The following is a 15,453-nucleotide window of genomic DNA, read 5'->3' on the forward strand; positions in this document are numbered from 1 at the left end:
AAGCTTGAGAAGGAGAAACTTGAGTAGTGGAAGCTTGGAAAGCTTGGAAGGCTTCAAGGTGTGAAAGAGAAAGAGGAAGTGAAGAGTGAGTTTTCCCGAGTCTGTAAACAGAGCGCCGAATGTGAGGCAGTTTACAGCAGGATTATGGTGAAGTTGTGAGTGTAGACAGAGTGCCGAATGTGAGGCAGTTTACACTTGGATCTTGGATAAAGTTGGAGAAGAGCTAGTGACTGCGGTTTAGAAACAAGGAGGTTGCTTGGTGGCTTGCGAGCACAAGTTGAGATCTCGAAGGTTTCTACCAGAATGTGGATTTGGACTAGCTTAGGCCTGGATTGGATCTCGAGAGATCTTGGAGAAATGTTATTGTAATTGCTATTAGATTTTCAGGTTTAATAAAATTGCTTGGGAAGTATTTTGTTATCTCTTTGTCTTCATATTGTTGCATTCTTGGTTGTGAGTTGGTAAGGGTGGTGTGGCCCTTTGTTAGTGGTATCAGAGTGTACCTTCGTCAATAGGTGGTAGGGAAAATAGTGTACTTGACAAATCCCATTAAACATGGAAGATGACTGCAAGCATGCACAATAGGAACCTCTTGATTGTAGGAGAGCTAGAGACCCAATGCAAATGACATAACCCCCCACAGCCAACACAACCGACCTAACCAACCAATCATGACGAGAAATGAGCAAAAAGACATCCAAGTTTGAAAATTACACAAGACTAGAAGAGTCATTCGAAACACCTAGTAGAGCCATCTCCAATCTTTTGACTTGCAAGTAGTTGTTTTTTGTGTAGATAGAGTTGTGACATAAAATAACAAAGATTTGAAGTTTAGGAATAGGTTGAGGCCTATCTTACTAGCTCCCAAAGAAGAAGAAAGATGGTCAATTCATTACACAAAGGGAAATACTAAGACCCAACAACTCATATGAATTTATTGTTACTATACAATACTTTACAACTCTTATATTAAATTTTTTTTGATATCTTTTGAATTTTCAAGTTTGATTATTAGGCAAACATAGATTTGAAATTCATGGAGTTTTTCTCCATGCTCCCCCTAAATGTTGAACACATGAATTAGGGAATGCAAAATTATTTCATACTAATTTACAATAGTCAAGATGAGAAAAAAGACATTGTTACATTCAATAATAATCACTCAACAATATGGAATGTCCAATCAACAATATGGTATTTTTTTCCCATGGGCCTCTTTTAAACACAAGAAAAGAGGCATTTTCTTTTTAAGAAGTGGTGGCATGAAAGGAAGTGGGCCAACCAGTTGCGATAAACCACTATAAGTAATTTGCAATATTTTTTAGAAAGACGATTTCCTTTCCTTTGATCTATTACTCACCATGTTGATATATCTCATTATTTGTTGTTGTGACATCCGTTTTTATTTATCCTTGAAAGTTGTAAGCTAAGAATAGTGCAAAAATGCGCTTTCACTTGATTGTGTGAGCTCTTATATTCATTTCAACATTGGCTACAATGCTAACAACCCTCACCACCAAGGAATTGTTCAATCACAATTGTGCAATGCCAAAGAATGACATTTAATCAAAGTTAAATGAGTTTTTTGTGTGAACTAAACTAGAATTACTAACTATTTTGTATAAACACAACAAAACAAAAAGCATTACAAATATACAACCCTATAATATTTTTTAAATGCATTATTATCACTAATATTTATAAAAAAAATTAAAACAAACAAAATAATAATATTAGGGGAAAATGTTATTTTGGTCACTTGAATTTGTGGGAAAAAAAACCAACAAGTTGGAGGTAGAAATGGTGTTGTAGTCACTTGTGTTTGTAATAAAGAAGAAAAATAAAGTCAAGTGTCCTCACCTATAGCTAAATTACATATTTCAGATACTTTTTTTTTTCAAAACTATTTTAAAGAGTATTATTTATTTTATGGATGATTGGGAAACAAGTTCTAGGTTCCTCTAGGGTACACCCCAACCATCTCGAGGTCCTTGTGTATACTTCTATAGGAAGCTCAATGTCGATGTTGTGCAAACTCACCTCAAACACAAACTAAACCACATATCCATGCAAGAAAGGAGTGGCAAAAGAAATTTACAACATAGAGGGAAAATCGTCGTTCAAACTCCCTACAATTACCATGAATCTAGATTGTACTACAAATTTCATGATTATTCTCATGTTTGGGGTTTCTCCTAGGTAAATTTTTGTATTGATTCTCTTTCAAGGGTTGATTCACTCATTCAACTTTTTTATTATTACATTACACAATTAATTCATAAAATTTCAACATTGTGCAAAAAAATTCTAAAGATCATTATGTTTACTAAGCAAATTTATTAAGAGTGATAAATCAATTCATCTTTACACAATTTTAGATGTTAAAACTTATGTTGTTGAATACAAATAGAATATTAAGAATGATAGATATATATTCTAATTAGAAACCACTCTTAAAAGGCTGGATTAAGAAGTTAACAATGACATGAGGGGCCAAATACTAAAAAGTACAATTTCGAGCAACAAAGCCTAAATTACATTTAGGCTCTATCAAAGCAAAGAACTTATGTGAACACTAAACTTATAGATTCTGGAGGTGAACTTGACTCAAACAAAGTGAAAGATAGGTTCACTAATCGAATATTATTTTTGAGATTGTAATTAATGAGAATAACCGTTAAGGATAAAATCTACCAAGTCAAAAAAGAAAAATCTAGTACATTCTTATATCTATGACATTGATTTCAAAATTGTACAAGTACTTGGGCAAGAAAAAGAAACAATAAGAGTCTAGATATGTTTGGCTTACTATGAAAATTTCAACACTTCTAGTGACATTTTGCAGGACATTTCTTACTTCCTTAAAAATGATGGATGCAAAAATCTTTAGTCATGAATCGTTGGACAATCAAACTCTCAAACTCATGAAGTATGAGATTGGTTTTACAATGATGCATGGGTATCATAGGTATAAAGGCAATCTTGCATCACCCAAAAATATTTTATGGTTTGTCTTTTCAACAAGGACTATCCTAGCACAAAGTTATTTTTTTTTACAAGCTTACTATTTTTAAAAAGTTTTTAGTTGAGGTCAGAATATTTTAATTTCTTCCCTGGAGGTTCACTTTGGATATATCAATCATCCATAAAGTCTCATTTCAAGATCAAGTCTATTCTTGAAGAGATTGGAAACTTTTGGTATTGGCAGTAGAGTACAAAATATTAAACTCAATTTTGAAGGCTTTAGAGTCATAAAAATGATGAACAACCTTGGTTGACCAAGGTTTGTGTAAATCAATCATCATAAAACAATTTGTGGCATTTTTGAAATGGGATCACATAGCCAATCAGAACAACTAGCAGTGAGTTATGTTTTTTGAAAGTTGCACTACCTAATAAGGACAAAAATAAAATTCCTTCAAAATTTCTTTTGAGTTTTGAAGTTGTTTGGGGCCTACTCTAATGTAATAAAATATAAAGTAAAATATCTTAGGGTTATTCGACTTCAAAGTCTAGGGTTAAAATTTCTAGAACCTTCCTTGGGTAGTTAAAAATTGCTTACATAAAGAAGGTTTGTAGCATTGTCTAGGTTAGTTCTGGGGATGTATATGGTGGTTCTAGCTTGTAAAATATTGTAATAAAAAATGCCCATGTGGCTTTTGTAATGTCCCCTTTCTAGATAATAACAGTTTCCCAATAATATTCCTATAATTTAGTATACCAAAACTTCATGATTGCTAATCTACTTTAATTTATAAGGAAGTAAGTATATACTTTAAAAATATCATTGATTCATAGTTGTTCCCCAAACATGAAATATCTACCCTTATATATTATAAGGAGAGACATGTCTCTTCCTAAAATATATTAAAAAATTATTATTAATAAATGACATATATTTATATATAATAAGTTATTAATGTTATATTTTCACTATTGTTATGCTAATATCATTATAATCCATTATTATTATATAACTAGATCATTAAGTATAACTATATTATATGAGAAATGAATTTATTTAAATATTATTCTATATTCTTGTTTTATTTATATTGTCATTTACATTGGGTATTTACAATTATATTGAACTATTTTCCTATTTTTTTATTCATAGATTTTACTATTACATTATATGTATTTATTATGATTTAAGTTATCATATCTTAAGGTTTTGGAATATTCTTTTTTGTAACATGACAAGTGATAATATTAATCCGATCATACTATATAATAGTTTTAATATTTTGAATATTTAGTTCTTATTTATTATTATAACCTATACTCAAGTGGGGACATCATAGTCCCCCCCTCTAAAAAATTGCTTGTCCTCAAGCAATGAACGATTGTATTTCAACTATGTTCTCCCTTAACTCCTATACTTAGTTGAATTTTTTTTTCTCTAAATGTCAAGTATGCACTTGAAAACATGAAATATGCACATAAATATTTCAATACTTGATAAATAATGCATGAAGACAAAAAGCATAAACAATGTAGACATATGAATGCATGTATATACAAAGCATACATGATATAGATAGATGATATATGAAGACATAAAGCATATACTGTGTAAATACATAATAGAGATGCTATGTGGTTCCTTGATTGTGAACCCTGCAATCACAAAACCATTTACAGAGACAGAGACAGAGACAGAGAGACAGACAGACAGACACACACACACACACACACACACACACACACACACACACACACACACACACAGATTTCAAAGAAAAGTGTGTCATGATAAGTTAGGTTCGAGCGAATTCTATACTAAGCCCAAGAGTAGGACTTTGATCCTCTTGGTATCGGTGGCAGGTATTAGGCATCCACATGAGGTGGCCTACTTAAGATAATGCCTATTTTCTTTCATATTTATACTTTATCCTGATCAACGCCCAAGTGCGGGACTTTGACCCCCTTGGCCTTGATGGCATGTATTAGGTATCCATCGAGGTGGTCTACTTAGATTCCCTCTAAGGTTAGAGGAATGACTACAATAGGGTGCCTTGTTACCCGACCCTAGGCCCATGGGCATATCCTGAACCCCCTTGACCCCATATCATATGGAGTGGTGTACCTAGTGCGCATCACTGTTCCCCCTCATTGTAATTATCCCACTCTGATCATTACTCCCAAGATAGTGCCTTTGTATGATGTAGCTCATGCTCATTCCATTACAGGCCTTACATAGTGCCCTTGTATGATGTAGCTCATGCCCATTCCACTACAGGCCTTACCTAGTGCCCTTGTATGATGTAGCTCATGCCCATTCAACCACAAGCCTTACCTTTAAAAATGATGATCTTAGGTCATTTTTGTTTATTCTACTTAATAATTTTATAATTTATTAAATGTTCATTTTATATTATTAAAGCATGAAAGATTTACTTATTTTTATAATAGACTATTTCAAATCCATATGTATAATTTATTTAAATATATTACATATATAATTATGCTTAATAATTCTCATATTAATGGATATCCCATTCTAAAAAGTAATAACATAAAGATTTAACTTTATTCATATAAATACTTGATATGATTATTCATTTAAATATATTATTATTATTATATAATATGGACCTCACTATATAACTAGATTTTGAGTATTAATCCTATACCCCTAACACCTCTTTTACTCCTTTTCCATGGTAGGATTAAATTCCCTTACAATTTCAGCATTTTTAGCTTTAATTCCCTCATTATTGTACTTATATCCTTCCTTAAAATTCATGTGGGACATCCTTGGAAGTTAGATGCCTTAAAATTGGTGCACCATTCTAATGGTCCAATAATGATTTGGCTCTTTTAAATTATTATATTTACTAACCTCTTTGATATATTTCTTCCTTTCAAAATATGGTTAGTTACTTGTTGGTATACGAAGGGAACCCTAAAGGCACTATGCGTGTGTCACTTGCTATTATGGTCACCGATAGGTAGATTGTTAGTCCCTGCCTATATAATAGCACCCTTCATATTAATTTTTTTAACAATAATAATCATCTAACATTAAAGTTTATAAAGATTTATTTTTAAAATATATTTATGTACACTTATTTCTGATTACTTAATAGGTAGTTTGAATTTTGTTGGGGTTAAAATTAATTTTTAAACTCAAAAAATAACCAAAAAAACATCAACGTCATTTTAGAAGTTTCTCATCACAATTCTAGAATATGCTTATACATGTTCGCTTGACTGCTTGCATAACAAGAGACTCCTCCATGGTGTAGCCATCAATAAGGCCCAAACACAACCATGGTGTATTGATAGTGTGCAGACCTATAAGATCAAGCAATACTTACATTTTTCAATGGTGGAGGGAGAAGAGATTGAACCCACAATGTGATGGGAACTGGAAAAAAAATGGCATAGATGAGGTCTGAAAATTGTTTAAAAAACCCTTAAGATTGATGTCAAACAGGCAATTATTATTTTTATCTACCCTGCAACTAGGTTTCTACGACATAATAGACCACTGAGATAGTTTCCCCAAAAACCTCATTTCTTGTTCTAACATAGCCAAAGCAGATTCTAGAGTTGTGTTTTACAACAGATCTGTAGTCTTAGCACTATCTAAAATCTTCTGCCAAGTTATGGCATTCTCCATGATTGACCCCACACTTTCTTATTGTTCAACGCAGGGCAATAACATAAGAACTAGAGCCATCTCCCTCCTTTGAACTACTTATAGCTTCGACAATAATATGTAGATGACTGTTGAGATTTAACAAACAAAATTTACATGAATCAACCACAAATAAGCCTCATATATTCTAAATTTGCCACAAATAATCCTCAAATACTCAAATTTGCACAAAGAACAGTCAACTACTCAAATTTTATGTCACAGTCTACATTCAAATGCTCAGAGAGTATAGGAAGCATGAGAATGTGTGATCTTCAAACCCTTGGGATCCTTGGGCTTTTTCACATTAAGAGCCTTAGCAACCTTGTCATCAACTATTGGTGCAACTGCATCCTCTACAGTACAAGTGATCATAGCTAGTGCATTCTCATTTGTAAATGTCATCGCCTCTGATTATAGGGCAGAGCTTTAGTGGAGATCAAGAAAACTCAAAATCATAGAGAACTCAACAAGCAAAGAATTTTAATCCCAATTTGGCATCCATCAAGTAGTTTTCTAAGTAATGAAGCAAGTTCCTCATTTCTATTTGGAAAATCAATTCCATTTTTTTCCCAATTTGGCATATCAGCATACCCAAGTGTCTATGTAGAATGACTTTGCTTTAATTTCCAAGAAAATAAGCGAACTCGTTTCTTGGTAACATCCTTGCTTAGTTGTCTTTAATGCTAACTTTGTTATTTCTTTTTTCGTCCAATTTGCTAATCAAAATAAAAACATATGGCTAAATTTGTTTGTTGCCCATTACAAAAAACCAAATTATATAATCACATGATTAAGTACTCTATTCTCATAATTTTCACAACCAGCAAAAAATTAGGAAAGGTTTATCCATTTAAACAAATAGTTTCTTGTTTTTTTCTTTTTCATTTAAAAAAAAATTAAGAACAATTTTGTTGTGGACAAGGTGGGAAAACTACAATCTATGAAACCCTCATATTTGTCTGCATTTCTCATTATTACGAAGTATTGATCCCAACAAAAGTAACGACAATGGCAATGGCAATTAAATAATTTTACATTTCGTTAGAAAATTTCCAATTAATAAAAATGTTGTGCAAACATCAAACATGGATTTTCCAAGGCTACTGGCTCACCTTACTTTGAGTGGGGATATTTTCAAACAAATTTTAACTATTCTAATTCAGTGCCTTCTTAAATTTTCAGTAGTTTCATGATTTTGAGAAGTTAAATGAATATAAATGGAAAATAAAGATACTTGATTGTTGCTTTAATATGATAGATTTTATATGACAAATATGCACATACCTCATTATTTAATTATGCAATGAATATTTAGTGATGGTTGAGATCACCTTGAAATGCTCTTCTATTTGTACAACAAACTATTCAAGGTCAAAGTAAAAGATTGTTGGAGAGTGAAGTGTTAGAAATGAAATGACTTAAACACTAGACATGTATCAACACCTTAATCTTAATGAAACTATAATATCACAATTATAAAACATCTAAAGTATGGAGATTAGTCATTCTAATAATTAGATGTAAAATCTTTGTAAATGAAAAATTGAACTTCTAACATTTAAAAAGAATGATTATATTTTACAAAATATATTTTATTTTTTAAATATACAAAAAAAATTTAAGATAAAAAAAAAAAACTAAATTAGACTTTTATGTTAACAAACAAAAAAAACCACACAAACAACATTTTTTCTAAAGAGGACGATATTGGATATATATACATGTTGTATGATCACTAAGTCAGTCTTGCATTTTGCTCACCAACTCATCCATGCATTTGATGAGACATTAATTTAGTAAAGACAAACATCTTAGATATATTCATGTTTTTTCTAATATAGCATGACCAAACCTAAACTTAATGGTAATAACTCATTTGAAGCCATTTTGTACTCTAGGGATATTAATAACATACATAGATGGAGAAATCATTATTACTATGGGTTACTCTCCATATAACAAAGTTTTCTAATTAAATTTTGCATCTATGATGTACATCTGAAAAGTTGTGACATGTTTCGCAGGAATCTCAACATGCATATACTCTTGGACTCTTCCAAAAGGCAGGGACTCAAGCTCTCTAGAGCTCTTGTTACATAAATCATGTACTATATGATTGACTTTCGTTTCGTCTTTATATTTTATAAATTATTTCTATATTTTTTAATATTTCTTGACTTGCTTCTTTGGATGTATGCTCTCTGTCCTAGATCCTTGGTGGTCTTTTGTTGGACATTAATATATTTATCTTATATTTATCTTATCTCCCCAAATTTATTATAATTTCCAAGGTATAGATATGAACGGTCTTAGACTGCTCCCAAAAATTTGAATGATTATTGTCCTTCAATGGTACATTGATGACGTGGTATGCATTGGCCAAATTCTTTATTCATCGATCGGCATATCTGGAAATCCATTTTATTACATCTTCGATGCTTGTCTTATCAACACTCGTATGATTTATAAACTTCTTTTTTATGTTCATTTGTCCGATAACATATTTTATCTGATTCATCTTCGTTACTCAATCTTATCTCCTATGGGCGCTGAATGTATATTGTGACGCTTTAAATGATCTGTGATAGTTTATCTTGATTACCGTAATGATCCAACTGCCAACTATATCATATCGATGGAGATTACTTTATTTGTGTTTGTTGACAATCTTATTCTTCCCCTAATCAACGGATAGATTCCATGATAACTTGTGAGTATGTTCTCCTTGTGTGCAAGTATATATTTGTTCTATTCTCCTGCTAAGGTCTGTATTGCAGACGAAATTCACAAATCTATATACCATAAACTACAATTTTCCCGCATAATATGTTGCTGAGTGATTGCTGGCGACATTACAAACGCTGGACACACCTTTTGTATTTAGGTTATCTTTTAAAACATTACATTTTCAATCATCTACTTGCATAATCTTTTGAGTATTTCAACCTTGATAATTTCATCCATGATCCAACATTGCCTCTAAGAGTCATTGACCCAAATTATATCTTTTTTTCACTTCTTCTAGAGCTTTGTGAATGAGTATCTATTGTTTAATGTCACTATTTTGGAAAAAATATAGAATTCCTTCAATGAATACCATTTGATTCTCCTTACATCATTGACTGAAGATTATTATTTTTTCTTAGATTTTCAAAATTGTACTAGTCTTTGATACCACTTGTAATGTCCAAACAACCTTCTTATAATTTAGTATACCAGAACTTTGTGATTGTTGATCTATTGTAATTTATAAGTATATACTTCAAAATATATCATTGATCCTTAGTTATTCCCCAAAGATGAAATCTTTACTCTTATATATTATGAGGAGAGAAGAGACATGTCTCTTCCTAAAATATTAAAAAAATATTATTATTAATAAATGACATCTATTTATATATAATAAGTTAATAATATTATATTTTCACGATCGTTATGCTAATATCATTATAATCCATTATTATCATATTACTAGATCATTAAGTATAACTATATTATATATGAGCAATGAATTTATTTAAATATTATTTTATATTCTTGTTTCATTTTTATTATCATTGTATTGGGTATTTACTATTATATTGAACTATTTTTCCTATTTATTTATTCATAGATTTTACTATTACATTATATATATTTATTATGATTTAAGTCATTATATCTTAAGGTTTTGATATATTCTTTTTTGTAATATGACAAGTGATAATATTAATACAATCATACTACATAATAGTTTTAATATTTTGAATATTTCGTTCTTATTTATTACTATAGCCTATATTCAAGTGGGGACATCACAGTTTTCATGTCATATTTTTTAATATCATGTAATAAGAAGCAAATTTCGTGTTGTTGCAAATTCTTGTTATTTCTCTATTCTATTTTGTGTATTTGTGTTAATAAGGGGAGTACCCTTCATCACACCGTTTTGGTTATTCTTCTTTACCTTAATCTTTGCAACTAGGGAACTCTTTCACTAAGGTTGCACAATGTCAACAAACCCTAATCATTTTCAAGGACTTTGCCATTTCAAATTATACATAGGGCTTTGTACCTTGTGAGATCATGTTTTGTTTCTTAGTTTGCATTTCTTTCAATCATTAGATATGATTAATATTACTGTTTTTTAATTTCCTTATACAATACCCTTCAAGCTTTATTCCAAAGCCTTGGGGCAAAAGAATCGAGTATCACTATACTCTTTAATGTTGCCAAAACAAAGGGACTCTATTACTTCCATCAATTTTTCTTCCATGTGAGCACTTTTAGACATGATTTGGTGTTTGTTTTCTTTAACAATCATAAATATTATGATCTTATTTGTAAATAGCTTAGTAATATAAGTCAAAGGCACATTCTCATGAAAATTGATTCCTTAATCATCAATAATAAATTTTATAACCATACCCCTTCTATTATATCTTGGCATCCTATAAACAATTTTGTAGCACAATACTTTGTTGCAAACTTCTATGTTATTTGACAACTGAATGTAATGTCCCCTTTCTTGAATAGGATTTAATAATAATAAATTAATTAAGTAATATAATTTATTTAATAAATAATATTATAAGGATAATTTAATAGATAAGATAAATTTATTAATGTCCAACAGGAGACCAACGAGGGTCTAAGGTACTATAAATAGTACAAAGGGCAAACACCAATAGGGGGAGCACCAAATGGTGTACACAGAAAGAACGTGAAAGCAAAACAACAAAAGAACCAAGAAAAGGAATAACAACTAAGAACTCCTCACAAACGAGAAGTAGTCCATAATGGAAAGGTGGGCAATAGAACAATCAAGTACTCTGTAAGGTTGCCTCTGAGGTCTATTACAGGGACGTTGCCTAGTGTGATCTCTATGGGGCTCATAAATTTGGTGTGAACAAAGAAAATGCAAGGAGGCCACTTCAATCCTTCAGGCAGGGACCGTAGGATTGAAGAAAGAGGTGATGAACTATGTAGGGGTCAATGTCGAGCAAAGCTAGAGCTGTATAGTGTGCTCACGAAGCCACATGGTCTCTTGAAGGTAGAGTGCAAGACAATACTGGTCAATATATTTGAAGAATGAGGGAAGAGACCGACACTCTCCGAACAAACAATAGAATCTCCCATAAATCTCATAGTAAATGAGACAAGCAAAAAATAAAGTGAAACTTGGTCTCAACCTCCCCGAGGTGACAAAGCCGACAGATCCTATCCTCCTTATCGATCTGGTGATCAGTTTGAATATGTCGCTGGTGAAACCCCACTCTAAACGATCCCAAGGAGATGTGAAGAGCGTGAGTCCAACGACAAGTGAGGTACCAAGGGAGTAAAATGATCTTGTCCTGGATATCAAGGAAGTGCTCAACATAGAAGGCCATACGCAGACAGAGCCCACTTGGGGGATTCTTCCAGGTTGTGATAAAATACTGTTTGTAGATGTCAAGTCTAACATCCTCATTCAACTCCCACCAAGGTAGAAGAAGATGAGCTAGAGCATCTAGAGACAACTAAAAGGGGGGAAGACGACCCAAACTAACAACAATCAAGCCCAAGAGGGCAGAGACCTGGGTGTATCAGCAACGAGACTTATGACCAAAGTTTGAACCCGCAACCTCCTTAGAGGAACAGTAAGCCAAGTAGGAATATCTGTGATGACTATTAGAGGAATCGGTGAAGCTCCAGAGCTGGTGAAGAAGCCAAACTAAATCAAAGATGGTCCCTAATCTGAAAGGGTGAGCACCAAACTCTGTTAGAACAGTGTTGTGCAGTGTGGACTAGTGACATCTGATAATGCACCAAAGGAAAAGAGTTTGGACTCTCTCAACAGAGGCCCAGTCAGACTCCAAGAGGGAGGGGCCCCAAACAGTAGAGTCATAGAGGACAATCGGCTTGACCAAGGACTCAAGAAGGGACATCTTAGTCATGGTGTCCTAGAAGTGCTGTCGAAAGCATTGTTGCTCAAGAATAGCAAGGGAACCGAGCCCCTTGTTGACTTAGAGTTGCATGGCTAGTCTTAGGCTGAACCGAGGTCCAGAAAACTTAACCCCCAAGTAAGTATATGAAGATGCAATCTTGATCTCGATACCCTAGAAATAAAAATAGAGGTGTGATGTCCTCAAGCAATTGAATACCATAACTCGAGTTTGCCCAGATTTACAACTAGCTCACATGAGTCACAGAAAGAGGCCAAGCCATCAAGGAGTCATTGAAAACCATTAGCGGAAGATGCTAGGAGAATCACATCATCAACAAATAGGAGAATAGAGATCAACACCTAATGTAAGTAACAACCATCGCTAGGGAGTGAGCAATCATAGAGAAATGCCTCAAGCTCATCGATGTAGATGCCAAAGAGAGTGGGGGAGAGAGGACAACCCTATTTCACCCTGATAGTGCTTTGGATAGGGTCAGAGAAACCCTGTGGAGTCCTGAATCTACCCACAACACACTCGTATAACCTCATAATAGCTGTAAGGAGAATATATAAGATCTCGATGTCCCTAAGACGTTGGAAGAGAGCCACCCGAGGAAAAGAGTTGAAGGCTTTGCGAAAGTCAACAAAACAACATTAAACTTTCACCAATAATATAATGTAAAGATAATTACATGAATTATATAATTTAAAATAATGTAATTATATTATTGTTAAATCAATACTATTGAAAATATGAAAATAAAATAAAATTTGAAAGAATTAAATATATATATATATAATTTGGAATATAACACAATTAAACTTAGTTAAGGTAATGAAGGATCAAGAAGCATGAGAGGAGAAGTTGTGACCCTTAAAATATGAGATATAAAAAGGGAGAAAATAACTTCATTTGGAAGGTGGAGGCAAAAAGAAGAAAAAAGAGCATAGGAATTAATAAAGGATATTAAAGCTGAAAGGTTGCAACTCTTCTAAAGGGGAGACAATAATGAAACATTGTAAACTCTTTGAAGGGAAATAATAATGAGGAGATGTGACTCTTTTAAAAGGTGGTAATTATGAAAGGTTGTGACTCTTCCAAAGGGCAACAATAATGAAGGTGTGTGACTCTTCAAAGTAGTAATTGTACAAAGGTCGTGACCATTGCAAAGGGCAAATATCATGAAGAGGTGTAACTCTTCTCCACCTTGGAAGATATAAAGGAAGAATGTTTCATTTGTAGAATAAGGAAGGAAGATAAACTTGGGAAATAATATATTACTCTCAAAAGTGATGGTGAGAAGTGATAACTCAACTCTAATGATAGGTGGTGACATTTTCAATAAAGAATAAAGCAGATTTCATTCTAAAACAAAAAAAAACGAGGAGCACCAATAAAAGATTAATAATCAAATTTTGAGAGGAAAAGTGAACATTGATCCTAAAAGGGGACATCGCAATGATTTCAAAGCATAATCCTTCAATCTTGTACGGTAAATGATAAATAGTAATTTATGAAATACGAAAGTATTTAAGGGAATATTCATTATTCAATCACAAGAGAAAAAGACAATACTATCATATACCATTACACAACAAAACAACACAAGGGTTTGACAAGTCTCCATTACTATAAAGGAGACACATATCATTGCTACGATATCTATTAAGAGAAATGCTAAAGAATGAAACACAAGGAATGGTATAATATAAAAAACAATGCAACAACATCTTGAAGTTGAAGTCAAAAGAATCAACATTAATATTTAAGAAGATGTCTCAAGAAGCATTAACATGATTTCCTTCTGAACAAATATCAAAATATAAGGATTCGTTATAGTTTGCAAAATATTCATTTTTATAAAGGAAGCAGTAGCAATTGAGGAATACATGTTTAACAAGATCAAGATAAGAATAAAAGGAATAAAAGTATATGTTACAAAAAGAAATATTTCTTCAATATACTAACAAATGTTAAGAAATGTATATGCAAAGTTCTATAAAGGAAATATGAGGAGTTCTATAGCATATAGAAATAGAGTATTATCAAATTTGTGAAAGGAAGACTACACTATTTTGAGGAAGTGAAGAAATGAAGAAAAAAGACATAAGACAAAATTATGAAATCATTGAGGCATAGTAAAAGACACTTACGAAGTGAATTATAAAGTATATTTGAGAAAGAGCCTTAGAAATATTTATTGGAAGATTTTATGAAAACTTATGAGTGTGGAAGATTGAAGTAAACAAGACATATACAAGAAATCATTGAGTGGAGTAAACAAAAGTGAAGGCATGAAAGAGTAAGGAATGTATTAAAATCAATCAAATAAGATACACAAATTATTCAATATGAAAAGTAATGGAGAAAGATTAAAGATAAATCACTCAGGAAGCATTCATACTTACACTTGAAGAACATAAATTGAATTTATATGCATGCTTATATAGCCTTCAATACATGTATGAAGGATAATTAAAGACATTACTAGTAGATCATGATGGTCACAACGAAGCAAGAAGCAACAACATTGAACCCTCCATCAAATATGTCAACCCACAATTAGGGACCAAGAGGCTAAATGACTAAATTTTCATTATGTGCTCTTGGGCTTAATTGGAAGGGAGAAATGTGGATAGAGATGGATATATCCTACATGGATATTCATAGAGGCTTAGGAAGAGATAAGTTCTCTACTAAGAATTTTAAAGATGGATATCCATAAGAGTTTGGGAAGAAATAAAGTCTCTCCCAAGGACCATAGAGATGGATACATCCTAAAGGGACATCCATAGAAGTCTAGGATAAAATCTCTCTTGAGATTATAGAGATGGATACGTCCTAAAGGGATATCAATAGAGGTCTAGGATGAGATAAAGTCTCTCTTGAGATTATAAA

At 32.3% G+C, this 15,453-nt stretch overlaps 1 protein-coding gene across 1 annotated transcript in view; it reads right to left on the reverse strand.

Moving 5' to 3' along the window:
• Positions 1-6,758: 6,758 nt before the first annotated feature.
• FLDH (NAD(P)-binding Rossmann-fold superfamily protein) overlaps positions 6,759-15,453 on the reverse strand; it is a 127,520-nt gene continuing 118,825 nt past the window's right edge. Inside the window, exon 6 of the mRNA XM_089819169.1 lies at positions 6,759-7,056. The gene's annotated coding sequence lies outside the window, so the exon portion shown is untranslated. The remainder of the gene's footprint in view (positions 7,057-15,453) is intronic.

The sequence above is a fragment of the Cupressus sempervirens genome, chromosome 3 (assembly GCF_028749045.1).
Source record: "Cupressus sempervirens isolate cs-2001-9-10 chromosome 3, ASM2874904v1, whole genome shotgun sequence".
NCBI lineage: Eukaryota > Viridiplantae > Streptophyta > Pinopsida > Cupressales > Cupressaceae > Cupressus > Cupressus sempervirens.